Below are 21,844 nucleotides of genomic sequence, written 5' to 3' on the forward strand. Positions count from 1 at the left end.
ATATCGCCATCATCAGTGAGTTTTTCTTTATTCTAAATCCTGTAAAATTAGCATCTTTACAAACATTACAAAACGTTATTTTGTGTGTACTGCAATGTTTTGTAATTTTCATAACTGTGCTAATTTTTCACGTTTTAGAATAATGAAAAACCCACTAATGATGGCGATATTGTAGCTGAAACTAGTCTGAAGAAGAAAATAAATAAAACAGAAGCACTTTGCATCAAGACAGACCCACGATCCCATATTGTTGTTGATAATGGAAGTAAGTTAAGAGGGTAAAAGTTATAGAGGCAGACCGGGGGATGGATACGGTATCCATGCTTAAATGGATGTAGGCTGCAGTAGCTTTGTGCAAATATAAGGAGTTTACATCGAATAGAATAACTAGACGTAGGAGTAAAGGCCACATCAAGAGTTGGAGTAACAAAAAAGTTTGTTGGCGTGGCTATCATCCGCAGCAAGTACATAAATATTCGTTTTATAAACTGGCACGCCTCTTTGTTCCAGGTGCCTGACGCCTTTTACATTAAGGCATCGTCAGTGCATTTAACCTGGAATCATCACACTTTTATTTTTTTAAGAGAGACTCGTATATTGGAAAACAATTCACGTCATGATTTTTACAGTAACAGTTATTCGTTTTTCTGACTGAAATATCCGTTTGCTCTCACGCCATAGGTTAGAGGTCACGCTGTCAATTCATTTGTATGATATCGACACATTTTCACCTCATCATTTTGGTTTGTGGTGTTCGGATTTCGTAAGCTAATTGTCGACGGAGACCTCTACAGCATCAACTGCAAATTTTTCTTACGAGAACTGTGTGTTCACTGTCTCTTTTCTTATTAATTCACTGAGTGTTGCCACGCTAATGAAGTAAATGAGACAAACCTAACGACTGTTCATTGCTATTCTCTCTCTCTCTCTCTCTCTCTCTCTCTCTCTCTCTCTCTCTCCCTGTATCTGTCTCTAACTGCGATGCGTGTTGGAAAAAAAAAATGAGAAAAAGACTGAACCTTGCTGATGACATCTGTATCGCTCGTTGCACTACATATTGACCACAATCTTCTTCAATGTAGTCCCCTCCACTGGCAATACACCGTTCCCTATGTTTTTTTTTTCGTTATTGAAAAGCGTCCTGGAATACTCTTCATGGGATGGTGCATTGTCCTGAATCACTTCTATGGTTTGGAAACATTTTTTTTTCCAACGTGCGTTTAAGTTTGGACGACAGGACAAAACCTGCCGGCGCTAGGTCCGGAGAATATGGGGTATCAGGCACAACATGATTCTGTCCTTTTGCCGGATAGTGTGGTCAAGGAGCGGCGCATTGGCATGACGTAACACCCAACTGAGGTTTTCCCACAATTCAGGCCTTTTCCTGCGCACAGATCCCTCAAACGCGTTAAAATTCGCTGGTAAACTTCCTTGTGTACCATCTGAACAGATGGTACAGGCTTCTAATTGAACAATGCCTTTGCAGTCAAGAAACACAAACACAACCAACCATCATCACCTTGGTCTTTGACCGAATCATTGAGTGCTTTTTCTGAACAAGGAGACACTTTGCCCAGCCACTTCCATAACTTACTAACCAGTCGAACGTTTCTGTAAAAGTTTTGCCAAGTTTGTAGCAAAATTTTACACACACACTTTGTTATTCAAGCTCTTTCATTGTCACTAAACCGTGAAAAGTTTGCGCACGTGCTCACTTCAGCAGCTGTAATGCGACAGCTAACGTTCACAGCGAAACGAGGCTAACTGCAGATTGTTGTCTAAACTTGATGCTGGTTGTGTTCAGTAGCCGCAACGCGCTCTCTCTCTGCCGGTTCATGCCCCCAAAAGTTCCGTCATTTTTTTCATCTTTTAACATACCTCGTGTATGAGAACCACAAAACAAAATAATCTCGACGCGAAAATTTGTGAATGTTTTACAAGTGAAGTGACAGTGCGACAGCTAACCTATGACGAGATAGAAGAAAACACATATTTCGACCGGAAAAACGAAGAGCTGGTAAGTTGTGTAAGCTCTCTACTTTGTTTCTGGTATGCAGTGAGAGTGATGTAGGCTCTATTTTCGTTCAATGTGTACTACTTCATATCTGTACCTTGGATATTTTCCGAACAGTTGTCTTCAACAGCTTCTGAAAACAACCAATGTGATCTTTGGTTGCCAGTAGCATTCTGTGAGAAGCGAGTGAGTGACTAGTTCGTGAGTCATACAACTGAGCGGTATGGAAATAACCTGCAGAGCACAGAGACAAGTATAGCTATCACACCCAACACGCAAGAATTAACTGGTGAAATTGTAAACGATGTTTTTCACAAAATAATTAAGTGCTTCTCTGTAAATGGGCTCCCATTAAACTTTGACAAAACACAGTACATACAGTTCCACGCCGTAAATGGAATGACACCATTAATAAATATAGACTTCGATCAGAAATCGGTGCTAAGGTAGTACATTAATTTCTAGGTGTATGCATTGATTAGGGGTTGAACTGGAAAAAAATACACAGAAGATCTGCTGAAACGTTTGAGTTCAGCTACTTCTGCTATTAGGGTCATTACAAATTTTGGCGACATACATCTCAGTAAATTAGCTTACCACGCCTATTTTCATTGTCTGCTTTCGTATGGCATCATATTCTGGGGTAACTCATCATTGAGTAAAAGAGTGTTCATTGCACAAAAGCGTGTAATCAGAACAATTGCTGGAGCTCATCCAAGATCATCCTGCAGACACTTATTTAAAGAGCTAGGGATCTTCACTGTGGCCTCACAATATATATATATATATATATATATATATATATATATATATATATATATATATATATATATATATTCACTTATGAAATTTGTTATTAAGTATCTGAACGAATTCAGAAGTAATTGCAGTGTACATGGCTACAACACTAGGAGAAAGGATGAGCCTCAGTACTGAAGGTTAAATCTAACTTTGGCTCAGAAGGGGGTAAATTATGCTGCCACAAAAGTCTTTGGTCACTTACCTAATAGCATCAAAAGTCTGAAAGATAGCCATAAAGCATTTAAAAGGAAATTAAAAGAATTTTTTAATGGCAATACCTTCTACTCATTAGATGAATTTTTGGAAATAGTACGTGGGTAATTTCCCCAACCCCCACAAAAAAATTAAGAGCCATGTAATATTTTGTGTACTGTAATAACTTGTATAGACACCATTTATTAACCTGACGCGTTCCACATCATTACGAAGTGTCGTATTCATGATATTTGGAACAAGTACTAATCTAATCTAATCATGTTGAAGTTTGAATATATCATTTGAAAAGATTAATTTGAGAAGAGTGAAGATTTTCAGGTAATGCTGCAACTGCATTACTTACCAGCGCGTAATTTAGGATGTGTTTGGAAAACGGAAAGTTTTAGTGGGATTTTGCTTTATTGGTTCGGGATAACTAGTTTCACTGTTAAGACGTGAATAAGAAAAGTTACCAGTTAACATCACTTACACTCGGCAGCTATAGATTGACCATTCCTTTAGCATTTCAGTAATTGATTTCACGGCAGCGTCATATTTGTAAAGACCGTTGTAATTGTAAAGGAAGGAATTAGAGTGTTTGAATGCTAGTTTCTTTTACATCAATCAATTAATGAAATCTTGTCCACCATCTCCTCACGAATTTTCCTGTTTTGATAGTACGTGCCACCGCTTTGAACTAAGCGGAACACAGTTGCACAGAAGGAAAACTAACGCTTAATGTGTTTGGAAAAATTACATGTCCTTACATTGCACGCGAAAAGACTTGTTTTTCCTTTAGCAGTTTAGCTGGTTTGTTTATGCGCTGTATTTTTATGTTCCTCCCTCTCGAGCAGTACCAAGTTACCTTTGCCACAAGTCAGCCACGAAAAGTATTTAGGGCCAGTTTTACATTGTAGTCTTACAACATAGTAAGATCATTCAATTAAGCATTGCATTTGAAAATCATTATCAGGTTCAGTTTAAGTAAGGCTGAGTTTAAATTATATTTCTTGCCAGACAGACTCATTCTTAATCTTGTACACACCATTATACAAAGTTAAGCAATTTTTGTATCTAGACAATGTCTAAAAAATTGAGCGACTTTATATACAGATACTCGAGGGACAGTTCTCGTCTAGAGCCACGCTTTCGCAGCAAAATCGCAGAACTCTTTTAACTCTGGCTTGAAATGGGTAACCTGAGACAGTTCTTAGACAATGTTGTAAAACACTACTTAGTGTGGACGTGTTGATATACGTGGCCTGCACTTAACATGTTTGAGGGAAGTTAGTAATTCTGAGAATAAAAATCGCAACAATAAATTAGTTATCGAAAAGTTGCTCAAAAAGTATTAAGTATCAGTGTTCTTCTGCTTTCACAGTTGAAAGTAAATTACAGTGGAAACGAGGCCCTTCCGCAAACAGTTCACGTTCGCACCAATGTTCCTCTTTCGATTTATTTCACTATCCATTATTATCACAGCGCAAGCTGCGATACCAGTAACGTCTGACATATTTAGTTAATGTCGTCTATACAGGAAGCAAAGCATCCAGATTCTAGACTCTCTAGACTGTATACATTGTCTAGCTACATGTCTGTAGACATCCCCCCTACATAGTTTATAGAAAATCGCTCAATTTTGCATATAGTTGTGTGCTTTTACTGTGCAGTGTTCCATCTGCGTACGTATTATCTTGCGTTTAGAATTTTATTGCAGTTGCTCACGTAGAACCACAGGGCATGTTTTGGGAAACATTTTGGTCGTTTATTCTTTCCAATTCGTTCTGGAACTTCACGAAGCACTTTTATTGTTTTAATTTTGCTGTTGGAATTGCAAATCACACACTGTGACGTCACGCACTGCAGCACTGTCCACTGCCCACTGCACTCTGCAGTACAGGCTCTCACAGGACGGCTGATTTATCATCCAGTTGCACGTTTTCTGATTACTTTAGTTGAAGTTAATGGCAACAGTTATACGGTTTCGGATGGTTTGGCGACTCATTTTATCAGATAGCGTTTCTGTAAGTACACGACCAGCATTGTTCAGGGTTACAACACAGACACACACGAGTTTAAAGGTAGGCAACCAATCCAGTTCAGTAAAGATTTTTTTTCAGTTCACAATGCATCATCTACTATTTATCTTTATTCATATTAGTTACAGTTATAATTTATTAATGTTAATGGCGAGAACTGTTTGCTAACTCTTAACTGACGAGGTGTGGTTTGTCAGACCGCGAGAAAATTTTCGCACTCGCTTCCCAAGGCCAGTTTTGGTGGAATGCTTCTATACTCACCGTACCCTCCTTAAATTGTCAAGCCTACGATGTTTTGTTGTCGGTTGCGTTATTGCCTTCTATGTTCATTGTTGACACGTGTTATTGATAGGTGTTGGGGTCTCCTAGACCGGACCTCGTGAACTACGAAAGTTTTCTTCAGTATGGTACCCTATAGCTCAATATGTGTTCGCACTGATGTGTCAGTCTTAACTTTGCCGAACATGATGAAATTGTTAGTCGGTCTATGGAGGAAGTTGTCAGTGGTATTGATGAAGAAATAAACGAAAAAGACGACGATTTTACATTGGCTTGAAGTGTCTGTTAAAATCGAATGTGTTGTGAGTGGTGATAAAAATGCAGTTCCCAGGAATGAATGACAATTTGATAGACTTTCTTTTTGTACCTATCGGGTTCAATTTTTATGCGCAAACTTACGCCCTGGAATTAAAATTTTTTTGGAAATTTATTTGCTACAGAGATTATACAGGGTGAAAAGTATTTAAACCGACAAACTTTGGAAGGTTGTAGGGGACATGAAAACAAATATTTTTTTCGTAATATCATTTTTTCCTATGAGGAGTATTTAAATTGGTAGAGGAAGATTTCTCTGGCGGCAAATTAATTAAACCAACAAACACTTTTCGATTTCTTTAAGACCAAGAGACAACACATTAACACAACCCAATTTTAATTACAGTAGATTTTCAAAAATGCCTCCATTGACACGTAAACAAAGGTTACAGCGTCGGATCATGTTCTGTCTGACACGGGCAAAAACCCCAGGAGTATCCTGAATTGTTCCTGCTGCTGCTACTATCCGGGCAACCAGATCCTCTTCTGATGCAACAGGAGTTGCGTAAACAAGGTTGTGGATCTCTCCCCACACAAAAAAGTCCAGAGGGGACATATCTGGAGATCGAGTAGGCCATGGTACATGACCACCTCTGCCAATCCACGTTTTTGGGAACCGTGGGTCCAGGAATCGAAGCACACGACGACTGAAATGTGCCGGCGCCCCGTCATGTTGGAACCACATGCGTTGTCTTGTAGGGAGCGGGACGTCTTCCAGCAATTCTGGCAATGCTCCGGCGAAAAAATTGTAATAGTGCCTGCCATTTAATGGTCTAGGTAGCAGATACGTCCCAATTAAACAGTCAACAACACCGACCGCCACCCATTAACGAATAAGCACACTTGATGTGCGCTAGCAACTGTGGCATGTGGGTTATCCTTACTCCGAACATGCGAATTGTGCATGTTGAAGACTCCATCACGCCCGAACGTTGCTTCATCGGTAAACAACGCAGAGGATGGAAATTTGGGATGCATTTCGCACTGTTCCAGGTACCACTGCGAAAATTGTGCTCTGGGTGGATAATGTACTAGTTCCAGGTTGTGGACACGCTGTAAGTGAAATGGACTTAGCAACTGCTCTCGAAGGACTGTTTTTACATTCGTTTGATTCGTCCCCATGTTTCGAGCAATTGCACAAGTGCTGATTGAAGGATCCTGCTCCACATGCTGAAGACAGCTTCCTCAAATTGCAGCGTTCTTACCGTGCGACGGCGTTCCTGTCCAGGTAATCTGCAAAATGACCCGGTCTCACGCAGACGCTGGTACACAGCAGCAAAGGTCTTATGATGCGGGATACGGCGATTAGGACATTGTTGTTGATAAACCCGCTGCGCAGCTCGTCAGTGTACTCACTCCAGGTGTGTCGCTCTATTAGTAAACAGAGGCAGTGCACTACTACACTGGTGGACAGCACTTGTCTACAACTGAAGAGCGTAATACGGCCTCCACCGGTTTAAATAATCCTCATAGGAAGTAGCAACAAAACGACTATTCACGTTGGTGTGTAGAATATATGAGTCTGGCGATATACCATCTGACTTTCGGAAAAGCATCATTCACACAATTCCGAAGACGGCAAGAGCTGACAAGTGCGAGAATTATCGCACAATCAGCTTAACAGTTCATGCATCGAAGCTGCTTACAAGAATAATATACAGAAGAATGGAAGAGAAAATTGAGAATGCGCTAGGTGACGATCAGTTTGGCTTTAGAAAAAGTAAAGGGACGAGAGAGGCAATTCTGACGTTACGGTTAATAATGGAAGCAAGGCTAAAGAAAAATCAAGACACTTTCATAGGATTTGTCGACCTGGAAAAAGCGTTCGACAATATAAAATGGTGCAAGCTGTTCGAGATTCTGAAAAAAAGTAGGGGTAAGCTATAGGGAGAGACGGATCATATACAATATGTACAACACCCAAGAGGGAATAATAAGAGTGGACGATCAAGAACGAAGTGCTCGTATTAAGAAGGGTGTAAGGCAAGGCTGTAGCCTTTCGCCCCTACTCTTCAATCTGTACATCGAGGAAGCAATGATGGAAATAAAAGAAAGGTTCAGGAATGGAATTAAAATACAAGGTGAAAGGATATCAATGATACGATTCGCTGATGACATTGCTATCCTGAGTGAAAGTGAAGAAGAATTAAATGATCTGCTGAACGGAATGAACAGTCTAATGAGTACACAGTATGGTTTGAGAGTAAATCGGAGAAAGACGAAGGTAATGAGAAGTAGTAGAAATGAGAACAGCGAGAAACTTAACATCAGGATTGATGGTCACGAAGTCAGTGAAGTTAAGGAATTCTACTACCTAGGCAGTAAAATAACCAATGACGGTCGGAGCAAGGAGGACATCAAAAGCAGACTCGCTATGGCAAAAAAGGCATTTCTGGCCAAGAGAAGTCTACTAATATCAAATACCGGCCTTAATTTGAGGAAGAAGTTTCTGAGGATGTACGTCTGGAGTACAGCATTGTAGTGAAATAGTAGTGAAACATGGACTGTGGGAAAACCGGAACAGAAGAGAATCGAAGCATTTGAGATGTGGTGCTATAGACGAATGTTGAAAATTAGGTGGACTGATAAGGTAAGGAATGAGGAGGTTCTACGCAGAATCGGAGAGGAAAGGAATATGTGGAAAACACCGGTAAGGAGAAGGGACAGGATGATAGAACATCTGCTAAGACATGAGGGAATGACTTCCATGGTACTAGAGGGAGCTGTAGAGGGCAAAAACTGTAGAAGAAGGCAGAGATTGGAATACGTCAAGCAAATAATTGAGGACGTAGGTTGGAAGTGCTACTCTGAGATGAAGAGGTTAGCACAGGAAAGGAATTCGTGGTGGGCCGCATCAATCCAGTCAGTAGACTGATGACCAAAAAAAAAAGGAAAAATTGACATTAGGGAAAAATATTTGTTTTCATGTCCCCTACAACCTCCCAGAGTTTGTCGGTTTAAATACTTTTCACCCTGTATAATTTTTCAGAACGTAAAATTCAGTTCTCTAAAAGGCCATTTATGTGTACTTTTTAAAAGAACCACACAAAATTAGGTGCTTTTGTGTGATTAATAGTAAAATGCTGCAGGCTGTGTTTATTACAATAAAATAAACTAGGAGCATTTAAACAACACTTAAATAATTGTTAAAATAAATGTTATAGAGTATAAATGAAATTTTTCATATGACTTTTTCTTCAAATCTCGGTTTAAACATAGGGGTCCTAGTGACCCCACCTCATGGTATACGTTGCAGAAAAGTCATCTCGCGAGTTAACAGCTAAACTGCTAGTGCCGCATTTACAAACAAAACAAAAGTAATATAGATTAAATTCACTTAAGACGCCTTAATGTAGAAGGCGAAACGGATCTGCGACAAATGAAATCGAACAAAAAGAAAAAAAAAAGGCGTTGGAAATAATAAAGGAATTACAATGTTTACATGAGTAGACAGAAGTGGTAATGAGAACTTCGTTTATGGATGTGGGCGCCGTGTTTATCGTAGCGAGTGTATCGCGCAGTTATGAACTTCCACAGGATGACTTGGTGGTGTTGCAGTAATCACGGCGTTTGTTGTGAGTGAGCACGTTGTGTTGTCCGGAAAAACCGGAGCGGCCCCCAGGCAGAGCCTGCGGCATGCCTACCCGCGCCTGCCTTCTGTCTTCTGTCCTGTACCTGCGTGTAGTGCTTTGCTTTGTGTGCGAGCCGAGCCCCTCCTGGCAGGAGGTCTGCCGGCGACCTTGAGAGGAACTTTCCCCTCCCGTACTGCCCCCTCCTCCGCCCCATCCACCCAGCCTCACGCTGCAATAACCAGCCGGCCTCTCTGCTGCCTGTCTGTACACCACTAAACTAGAGATGGGCAAACTGAAACACGTAACTGTTTCGAAATAAATGAAACAGTACAATGTAATGTTTCGATACGCTGTTTCGAAACAGTGAAACAGTGTGTGTTTTGTAATCTAATAAATCTACACATTTTACCATCTGTCTACTGTATAAGTATGTCCACATAAACAAATGAGATGCGAGAGCGCTAATCATATCGCAGAAAGTATGAAATTATCACTTAGGCGTCTTGGCAGTTTAGTATTTCTGCAGCAAATGCGCTGCTTTCGTGTCGTGTGACTTTCATACTTTTCAGTTGGCTGAGGACAGCCATAGCTGAAGACAGAAGAGCCACCACGAACGGGAGGTGGGAGCAAACTGCAGAAACAACGGATACGCTACTGGGATTCCCACATTCCGTTAGTATGGGTAATATACCCATCCTGATAATTTCCGTGCACACAAAGGGAATCATTGAGGATAATAGGCACAGTGACTATAGACTCACAAATAACGCCAAATAATTCGAATAAATAACAACAAAAAAAAAAACAGAAAAAATTTTGTCTTTCAAGGTGTTTCGAACCGTTACTATAAATTCACCATGCTTCCTAGTCCTTCCCGTTCACCATTACACTGTCAGTGATATGTCAAACAGATTGCTTGCAATTATACCTACATCAAATTTATCTATATGTCTAATAACTGTCACTCTACGCTTTTTTTTATTCAAAATGTTGTAGGCTTACTTACTTTTCTTAATATGATTACTGTACGTGAACAGAGAAGTGTATGTTATCAAAAAGTGTAATTTAACTGAATGATTTTCACAAATTTATTATTTTGAATGTGAATAGTATGCGTTGTTTTATTGTTTGGTTTGTGTTTATAAAGCAGATGCTAACGCCATTTCGGAATATGACAGTCAGCTAGAAACGAAGCTTTATTTTCGGTTCTCTTACGCTTCATGCTATTGCTTGTCATAAAGATTGAAAGTGTTTCATGAAGTGGTATGTTAAATGTGTTTCAGTACCTGTGCCGAGACCGAATCTCGTCCGACACAGAGCGGAATGAAACATCACTGTTTCGATACACCGTTCCAAGCACGGGTGGACTGAAACAGCCTTATTTTGAAACAACGATACAGTTTCTGTGTCTGGCTCGAGACCGAATCTGGTCCAGTTATCCGAGACAGGGGCGGAATGAAACACCACTGTTTCGAAACAGTGAACCGTAGCCGTTCCGAAACACTGGAACAGTTCCACGTATCGATACACTATATCGAAACATAGAAACAGTGGCCAAGTCTACCACTAACCATTAGCCACTTGCTGCCGTCTGTGTTGCAGCGTAGACCGTAGGGACTGCCTTCTGTGAATACTACTTTTAGGTAACTGCCATTTTTAGACGCGATTTGTTACCGTTTAAAATCGCATTTTACGAATTCACAACTTGTATTCCCCTGCAGATCACCAGTGTTAACTCGTAATCCACTAACGGCGCCCGTGGGACTGCTACTATTCGGTAACTGCTATAGTCTGTCTGTAAACTCGAGAGCGAGCAGCGCTTTTGGTGGGGGAACTGGCCTTTCTCGGAAGAACGCTGCCACCGGCCTACAGGGGCACCCAAAAGCTGTTGCCCATTATCTGTCTAGCGGTGTAGATGGTGTGCGGACACTTGCCACGCCGGACATTTGCCACGATTGTACCTGCTCCGGGGGGTTGGGTCCCTTGTCTACCCCTCCTCCTGCTCCTCTTCCTTCCCATCGCTTGCTGAGCCTTTCCGCTGGTTTACTTAACATAGAACCAGAATCTCTTTGGATTTTCCGCCACATGTCTAGAGAGAGTTTCGTTGAGGAAACTAATAAATGCATCTCGCATTGAAATCCGAACCAAATTTCGAGCCTCAGTAAAACTTCGCCAAACTTGGAGATTTTGCGTTCGTCTAAATTATACTTGCCTTTTTCGGTGCTCCTGCAGCAGCTTTCTGTCGTGTTTTGTGCACTATGGGGGATCAGTTCCGTCTCTCATTAATTTATTTGGTATGAATCTCTCGAGTGTTGTTGATACTATTTCTTTGAACTTAAGCCACATATTGTCTTCACTTACATAGTTTGGAAGGATTCGAGACTGTCTCTTAGAAAGACGTCAGTCGAATTCTTAGTTGCTTTTATAAATAGATAATATTTCACGTTTAGTTTTGGTGAATTTCTTTGTTACGGAATTGAGCCTCGCTACGACTGTGTGTTCAATAATCCCTGTATCCGTCGTGATGCTCAGGATTATTTGTGGCTAAGAGGTGAAGCGTGTTTTCGTAACCATTTACAATTTGAATGGCCTTGTGAAGTATTTCTTCAAAATAATTAAAAAAAACATTTAAAACAATTACGGAAGTTGTTTTATATCTACAATAGGGTCTGAAAATGTATTTTTGTCAACATACGGAGGGTAGATTGAAGTCACTGCCAACTATAATGCCGCGCGGGATTAGCCGAGCGGTCTTAGGCGCTACAGTCATGGACTGTGTGGCTGATCCCGGCGGAGGTTCGAGTCCTCCCTCAGGCATGGGTGTGTGTGTTTGTCCTTAGGATAATTTAGGTTAAGTAGTATGTAAGCTTAGGGACTGATGACCTTAGCTGTTAAGTCCCATAAGATTTCACACACATTTGAACAACCAACTATAATTTTATGATTAGGGTACCTATTTGTGATGAGACTCAAGTTTTCTTTCAACAGTTCAGCAACTGTTTTATCTGAGACCGGGTGTCGGTAAAAGGAGCCAGTTATTAATTTATTTCGGTTGTCGAATATAACCTCTGCCTATACTAAGTCACAGGAGCTTCAATGTGGCTTGTGGGCTGGAACACACATTACATTATTTTTCATTAATTTGTGCTTCTTGTTTCTGTTGTAGTGCAGATCATTACTATTACGGCTTTTCCCTCCAAAGCCTAGGATGCTTTCTCTGTGACCCTGTAAATACCAGAGCTAAACAATGTAGAACAACAACGTACATTACAGGCATAGCATTCTGTATTACTTAATTTCCTTATTTCTAACATTTTAAAATTGTGCGTCGACTTTAGATGACATGTCAATCATAGATGTTCTTATCTCTATTTAGTGAACGTATTTTCAGTCATGTTTTGAACATTGTCCCGCTACACTTTATTAACTAATGTTTCGCCGCAAGGGATATCGCATTTTAGAGATTAAATTAATATGGAGTATGTCGTTCTTCTTTTCACACATTCACATACCCATTTCTTCTTTTCTTGTTGTCTTTTGGGCATGCAGTTGTAGTAATTAGACACAAATGCAGTAATCAAAAAGAAATGATTAGCGTACATTCGCATTCTCTTTACATCGTTCCTTTCTTGTTGCTCCCATGGCGATGGACTGTTTCTATCGCAATCAGTAAGCGTGAAAGGAAGCTACCGTACAGACAGAGGAACCTATATTTATACTTGGCAGAACTAATTACATACTGAAATAATCGTCGGTATTGCTTTCGTTTCCCAAAAGTTATAAATATTTCTATTTCGGAAAAGAAGCTCTGTATTTGGCCAAGATGTCGAAGAAGAAGGTCCCTTACGTACTGGTTGTGTCGAGTAAGATGTGGAGACGGCGGTTTGAAAGCGGACAGAAGTACGAGGAAGGGCGTCCCTTACCTGAGGGATCGCTACGTGGCGAAGGGGCAAGTGTGGCAAATGTCCGGCGTGGCAAATGTCCGGCATTCGTGTAGATCGGCGTGCAGTGATATACATCGTTTCTGTTCATGGGATCTTAGTTGCCAGTGCCAGTGAAGTTAACTTTGTATACTTACTGATATCCGGAAGTGATGGATAATCGTCTAGCATTGCAAGAAAATGTGCAGAATACGAAGAAGAGGAGGTATTTGGGGAGTAACGAGCGTTCGATCGTCTCTAATGTTATTACAGCATGTATAAAGGAGGCGACCCAAAAAGAACTGTTGGCTAATATTACGTCCCAATCAAAGTGATACAATTTGTGCAAACGTCAGCCTAATAGGACGCATAAGTAAGGAATGGAAAAATAAGCCGCATGGTTTACTGGAATCGTCACGAAGGAAAACTAATAAGTTTGAGAGGAAACCCATCGTTACAGACAGTTTCAAAATCACGTAAAACCTTTTATGCTTATGGAACACTAAATCTCTATCTCGGATACTGTTCATCTGATTCTAAGACATATTGCTTAAAACATGTGCACAATAGCTATTCTAAACACTGCTGAAATTTCCTTCGAAACATTTACACCGATTCTTGACTTCTAAGCAAAAAGCTTGACATACGAGGTGTGTTGACATATTAATTTTTATGTTTTGGTAAGAACTGTATTTGTTAATCTACAGCGATGTTATCATCTTCAAAATATTCCACTTTACATTCTATACACTTATGCCAGTGCTTTTTCCAATCCCCGGAACAGTTTAGGAACTGTTTCTTCGCGGTAGTTTGTAGGTCTCTTTAACTGTGCATTTTTAATCTCATCCATGCTCGTAAAACCGCTGTCCTTTAAGGCCTGCTTTGAAATGTTTATAACACCTGTCTGCCCTTGGTTTACTCATAACGGGCTCACCAAAAGCAAAATTTACCATTTCTAAAAATTTCATACACTTCATTCCATTCCTATAACAAAATTTAATACAGATTCTCTAATCTATTTTTATAAAAAAACAAATAATCGTTGATGCTACCAAAACACATGTAACCTTTTTGACAGCTGACAACAGAGCAAATACCCAATATGCATAACATTGTACACATACTTTTGAGACATGTTTACGAAGACAGTGACAAAAAGCAGTGCAAATCGGACTAATACAAAACGCAAAATTATAAATTTCTGCTTACTTTTTAAACTCTCTTCGTGTTGCAAAAATTGTTAAGTTTCAATGCAGTCCTTCAAAGAAAACTTTTACCTTTTAGTAGAAACACAAAGTAAGAACAAGCCTCAAATTCTACAGATTGATTGCATTACATGGGGTTCGTTGAACGAATAGCAATAGAGGAACATACAATACATTCACATGAACAGGCATTCGGTTCTATGTTTGTAGTATAATCCTGACTTCCATTCTTAATATTTTTTACTCTGTAATATTGTGTTTCGGAAGAAGGTATCGTTTTTCGTATTCCTTATGGTCTTAATACATTTGTCTAAAAATGAACGCCGCCGAGACGTGTCTGTACACGGCATCGCCACAGATTTAAAGCGCGCGCCGCGGCAGGGGCGGCACTGCGTTGTGAAACAGCCTGTAGGAGCGCCTTGTGACGTAGCTCTGGCTAGGCAGAGTGGGGACTCCCTCGCTCGCTCTTCAGTTTGCCGACAGACTGTATTTTTAGACGCTATTCGTCACAGTTAAAAATCACATTTTACAAATTCACAGCTTGTAATCCTCCGCAGTCCACCAATGTTGGCGCTGTAATTCTCTACCCGAGTTCGTGCGACTGCTACTTTTCGGTAACGGCTATTTACGAATTCATTACTTGTATCCATCCGAAGTCCACCAACATTAACCCGTAATTCACTACCGAAGTCTAATGGGACTGCTAGTTTTTCGTAACTGCTGTTTTTAGACGCAATCTATGAGAGTTCAGAATCACATTTTACGAATTCACAACTCGTATCCTTCTACACACCACCAGCCTTAACCCTTAACTCACCACCTGAGTCCGTGGGACTCTTACGCAAGTTCTGAATGTAACTAGACGACATCTTTTCGTACCAGATTTGTCGCGCGGCCTGTTACCTTCCTGCAGTGACATGGTGAACGCACTACTGTTAGGACGTGTGCAAGCAACAAGCATATGGTCAGAACTGTAGTCAAGTGAGTCGCTGGTACTCATGGTTGTTGTTGAAACTATTGTGCACCGAGTCCCTAGGACTCGTGTCGATAAGCATGCGACAGCATGAACTTCGTAATATGTTCCAAAACGCCGTGCATAAAAACGGGATTTTTCCGGTGGTCATAACCTTGTGATAGAAAGGGAGGGGGGTGTTCTAGATAGCCCTCGGGCGAGGGACAGTTTCTACACCCAGCAGAATGTAACTATCCTACAGTACAGGGCCAAAGTTTGGATGTTACATACTTTCTCCAACTTAGGAAAATGGAGCTCGGTTCGTTCTTGTTGCATTATATGTGGTCTATGGGGCGGTTTAAGGGATTTATGGAGGCACCGTTTAGTTCAAGAGCGTTTCCTCAGAGAACACGAAAACCGTGGTTTTTGGGTACCAAAACTGAGCCACAGATACCAGGACGGCTCTGCACAGCAAATAGCTGAAATTTTTACGGTATAGTACTAAGATGCCGATCCCGAAAAACCTTGAAAATTTTCTTGATGTCATTATCCGTTTCAGAGATACAGATATTCAAAATAATCCCACTTGGGGGAGGGGGGGGGGAGGGATAAAAATCCGGTATGAGGGCAAAACGTAGTTTATAAATTGACGTAACACGGCGAAATATCTTATGAAGTGTTTCTGTTATCATCAGAAGGGTTCTGGGAACCTCATGTTGTGCTACTGAAGCACATTTAAAATTTTTGTGCACATAAAATCCGGTCTGAAGTGTAAAATTAGTTTTATGTTATTTCAATTTCACATATGTAAATAACTTATCAAAATTTTACTGACTCATAAAGTTCTTTTCATACGAGTGACATGCCCTGTTATACAATGAAAAGAAGGGAACCAATGAAAAAATGCTCCTAGCGGAGAAGGAAAAAGCTAATATGTGCCTGTTTAAAAAGACTCTGACTGATAAAAAAGACTGGACTGAGAAGTGGTATCCTAGCTCCCATATTCAACCTTTCTCAGCATCTTTTAAAATCTCTCAAAAATTTTGGCATGTCAACATACTAGCGCTTTTTATGTTGAGAGAGAAGGAGAAGTGGCGATGGGAAAGAGAGGGAAAGTAATAAATATTGGACGACAGTTGACAGTGGTTGTGGTGCGGAAAGAGCGGAGGACACAATGGCAGTGTGAGAGAAAGAGAGGGACGCAGTGGCAGTGGAACATAGTTGACAGTGGCAGAAGAGTTCTAGCAAATGAGTGAAGGAGATGGTGCCAGTGGGAGAGAAATAAAGGGAACGAGAAAGTGGAAGTGTGTGAGAACCAAAAGAGACATAGAATCTATGGCAATAACAATGAGAAAGAGATAGTGATGAGAAGAGAGAGCAGCCATTTGAAAGAATGAATAAGATAGTAACGGAGTGAGAAAGGGGGAGACAGTGATAATGAGATGAGACAGTAAAAATGGGACAGAACGGAGGAGATTTTGGCTGTGGTACAGGACACAGTGACAAACATAAAGAGGTAATGACAATGAGTTGTCAAGAATGAGTGACTGAGAATGGGCAGGTAGGAGTGGATGGGTATGAGCGACTTACAGCGTTGGATTAGTGGGTTTGAGCGAGTTACAGTTAGAAGAGCTTGTGGGAATGAGAGTAAACACAGTGCGAATATGTTTCATGCCAAAATTTACGGGAAAATTTTTAAGGGTGCTGAGGAAGGTAGAATGAGACAGCTGGTACCCCACTTTTCGGTCAATCTTTTTAAACAGGAGCATATTCGATTTTTTTGTGCTCTGATCGCAGCATTTTTCTGCTGAGTGCAAGCTTTGGTTTTCTTTACAAAAAAATGTGTTTTGAGATGTTGAAAGAGATTCGTCAGAACTCACCTGAATGATGATGACATTTACCATATTCCCAGTGACCAAGACTTCAATCCGAATGCTCGGAGGTATCATTTGATCAGTGTGGCACTGTGACACCGGTGAAGGATCGGAATTACTGTTGTGGAAAAAATAAATACGAGTGGGCAGTTGCACCTACAGTTTGATACATTCGTACACTGGCAGCCAATCGTCTACAGTTGCCCGAAATAAACCTACAAGCTACAAGACAGAAGTCTCTTACTCCCTTGGATTCATTTCAAATAATTTTTAGTGATTCCATGTAGAATGCGATTTGAGCCTAAAAAAAAAACTTGACGATGTGTGTGATAAGTATCCAAAAGTCCAAAAGATGGAGCATTTAGAGAAACAAACCACTGCTAATATACACTGAGATCTTTTAAAGCCATTGGGAAAGTGTACTCTGACACATTAGAGGATATTTTAAAACTAGCAGTCACGTGGTTGAGAATAGATTTATTTATAATTCGTGTTAGGAGTAATTGATTTTCTGTCTCTTTTTGTTTTCAATTAGAATTCTATTATTGTCAGAGACGGAAAGGCACACATATATTTTCTCACGTCCTTTAAAATTTACTACTTCAACCTATTTTCAATACTGACATGAACATTACTACTGACAATTGGTACTCTTGGATGGAGGTAATGCAAGAATTGAAAAAGAAAGGCTTGGCAACGGTAGGCACTTTGAAGAAAAATAGGAAAGAAAGATAACAAAGGAGTTCCAAATGAAAACAGATCTGTTGAGTTGACTCTGGCTTCGTCAAGTATTGTACATTGGTACGTTTTGTACCTAAGAGAAAGAGAGCAGTTATGTTGTATTCCTCTATGCATAACGACACTGACATGCACCCTACAACCTGTCATCAATGAATATTACAACAATACTATAAGTGGCGTCGATTCGGTAGGTCAGAAGCGCTTGGTTTATTCGTGCAGTCTTTGAACAACAGGATGGCCTGTGGCTGTGTTCTACATAAGTCTAGATATGACAATTTTCAATGCCCAAGTGATTTATTAAAGACAAAGGACGCTGCTTAAGCATATCATGAGACTGGATTTTCTAAAATCGTTTGCAGAGCACCCATTTGCCACGTCACATTTGTTCGATGTTACCATCAGTTGTAAAATGTGACATTCCTGAAGCTTTTGGTCAGCTCGGTATTGAACATAAATCACCCAGAAACTAAACCATTGTCACTTGTGTAACTACAAGAAGAGAACCAACCAGATTACCTCTGCTGCAATTAAAGAAACTAGTATGTTCGTCGCGCTCCCTGAAAATATGTGGACATTCTGTTACAGAGAAGTGAGTGAATATCACACTTGCAAGACAGCAGTATGCGGCGACTATGCGGATATTATATCTCTGAAAAGTGAATAAATGCCCATCTACATAGGGTGTAGCGACTTTAAGTTCAGATATTTCTATTGGTGACTGAGGACAGAGTACTGAACAACATTATAATTATAGCTATACAAGTTGCTTGTTTTCGGATTGAGTAGTACCTCCAAGTACAGGTGGTAAGAGCAATCCATTAATGCTTATGTTCCACCTGACAGCAGGTCAGGTGTTGCAGTGTGGACGCTACCTGGTTAGTTTACACTGAGTGGTAGTCCACTTAGTGGTGCAATTAAGACGGTGCAGAAAACATCAGTAAGTAAATTGTATGGTGTGCTTGTGGAAAAACTGTTTCACACAGAGAAAAAACCAACCAAGACACTTATATGTGTACATATTAAGATATCGCACATAAAAATACCTGCACTTATCCATTATATCCTGTATATAGCTTTCATGTGAAAACCTTTTAATTTTGTTTCGTATGTCTATTTTCGTTACAGAACTAGTGCCTATATTATAAAATAGTTACACATCATCTTAATTTCAGTAATATAATCTTTTGTTTCTATAAAAACAATTTTAAATAATCTATGTTTCCAGAGTTTCAACTTCTATTTTAAGAAAATTCCTGAGGTGTAAAAGAGATTGTGGAATGATCAGTTAAGAGATTTGATTTTTGTTTAATTTTTTTGTGATGATTATATTATTATTACTATGTTTATGAAATTAAAGATAGAAATTAAAAAAAAAGTAAGTTTAGCCCACCCAGAACAAGATGGCAGAACACGTGAACATCAGACAAAGAGTGAAACAGTTTGTATTAGGAAGCTCCACTCGAAACACCAAGCAGGAGCGCGAAAACGCGAGATCTACAAAATGTAAGGACGCTGGTTACATTCATAATTTGCTCCTTCTGCCCAATCCAATTTTCACAGAGCCTAATCACAATGAACGTACATTTCAACACATTTTTCGAAAAATAGTACTATAACCTAAGAAAATTTTAGTCAATATAACAAAACAGCGAATCTTTATATGATGACAGTAGTGCGACAGGAAGAAACTAATATCACATTAGTGCTACATTTTGAGAAATTACGTAACGAAACATCGACAAAGCTTGTTAATTACAGATGACATACTGGAACGCAACAATATAGTGTGCTGCATATGCGAGACAGACTAGTGAGTACCGCTATGTAATACTAAGGTACAGACTGATCCTTCATGTTAATATTTCTGTCACTTCTTTGTACATTGTTCAACAGATAATAAGTAATATCCACTGACAGCGACGAAACTTCTCCGAAACGTGTATGAGTAGTAAAACAAGAAGAATTGTCTTTGCCCACGCAGATCCATGTTTCCGTATTAAATACTAGGAAACAAATGTGGATAAGGAAAAAGCTTGAAACACACAAAATGATGAATTCTTTTAGCTTTTAAAAATAAAAAAAATGTATAAATTCCGTGGAACTCATGGTAATGTTATATGCTAGTTATTTACAGGTCGTGGGTTAAGCGTTAACACAGGATTACTACGATTTTTCTCTGTAGATGTTACACTATGATTAGCCACAAGTAATGACTAACAGACACCGGCAAATATAGTTGCTAACTGGTTCGTCTGCATAGGCGAACTGTGACAAAGCAAAGGAAAGGATCTGTTCTCTCCTGCGGAGTATGCAAACTGAATATTTCAACAGTTCGTCATCGAACTCGTAATGCCTTCTAAAGGCACGATAAATAAATGAGAAATACGCTGCGAAGGAACAATGTAAATTCCATTCTGGCCTAGTTAAAAGCGCCCCATACCCCTAAATTTTCTGCCATGGAGTTACTGATAAAGACTTTGTTACATATTTTAAGGAGGTTGGTGATTTCCAAGTCAACAGAGTGTTGCCGCGCGGGATTAGCCGAGCGGTCTCGGGCGCTGCAGTCATGGACTGTGCGGCTGGTACCGGTGGAGGTTCGAGTCCTCCCTCGGGCATGGGTGTATGTGTTTGTCCTTAGGATAATTTAGGTTAAGTAGTGTGTAAGCTTAGAGACTGATGACCTTAGCAGTTAAGTCCCATAAGATTTCACACACATTTGAACATTTTGTTGTTGTGTTGGAAAAAATATGTCTTGTGCATACACTACTGTTAAACGTTTGGCAAAGGTTACGTAGTGGACCCCCTCCCCGTAGTTTATGTATGTATAATAAGCATCAACATAATCGTTGAAGCCTTGCCTATTGTCTACTAGCAGCTGAGTACCTGGCGGCGCCCAAGTATGTATTTATTTCAATTACATTAGTCCATCTCCTCCTTCTCCTCTCTTCCCGTTATCAAATACTTGATAGCGCGCATAGTAGTTTAAATGATGCATCATGTACGCGTACATTATGCAACGAGTAATGTGGAAGTATGGATTAAAGACATTGAAGATTGTACAAGCATTGTATTCATTACTTTGAATCGTATCGCGTAGGACATATCAATTAATAAAAGTATTTTCACAAGTATGGTGAAGAACAGAAGCTAGAGAGTACAAACGTTTTCAAAGAGTAAATATTTTCCCCTAATGCACGAAATATTCCTCGTATCAGTAAGTACCTTGTACTACAGACTTTCTAAAGTCGCCTATTGTCTTCCTCAGGATTCAATCTATCTCTTTGCCAAACTTTATCGAAATCGGGTCTGCGGGTTGGTAGTAATTTAGACGTCACACATGATGCGGTAGTTTTTGACGCCCCTCTGTGTTTATGACGTCATGGCTCTCGAACTATGTGTCTAAATGACTTATTTGTGTAGGTACATTCAGCAGCATATTTGGATACTGACTGCAAAGTATAATGAGAAAAGAGTTAGCAGCAAGGAATTAATAAATTTGAAGGTCATGCACAATGCGGCAGTTTTTCTCGCGTATCAGTGTTTATGACGTCATATCTCCTAAACTGTGTGTTTGCAATTTTACTTTTTATCATGAAAAGAACATTAAGTGTCTTTAAATATGGCGCAAACGTGAACATTACGTTAAACAATAGTGCACTCTGTTACCACAAACTTTATTTCGGATTCATATTCATTGTCGTTACCCACTCTCAATCAGATTATCACGTTTTAACCTAACCTAGACGTAGGGCTGCTCCACACTGTCAGCATTTCAGGGGGATTGCGGGCTGGGGGAAGGGTGGCCTAATAATCGCACTCTTGCCAAACCTATCGTTGCTGCTGTCAGGTAAGACACCGAGTCTAAAATTTTTCTCGGAGGAAATGAGCTTCTTCGTTCATTTCTACGTCCGTAGATAGGTATATAATACATCCACAT

Source organism: Schistocerca cancellata, chromosome 10 (genome assembly GCF_023864275.1).
Source record: "Schistocerca cancellata isolate TAMUIC-IGC-003103 chromosome 10, iqSchCanc2.1, whole genome shotgun sequence".
NCBI lineage: Eukaryota > Metazoa > Arthropoda > Insecta > Orthoptera > Acrididae > Schistocerca > Schistocerca cancellata.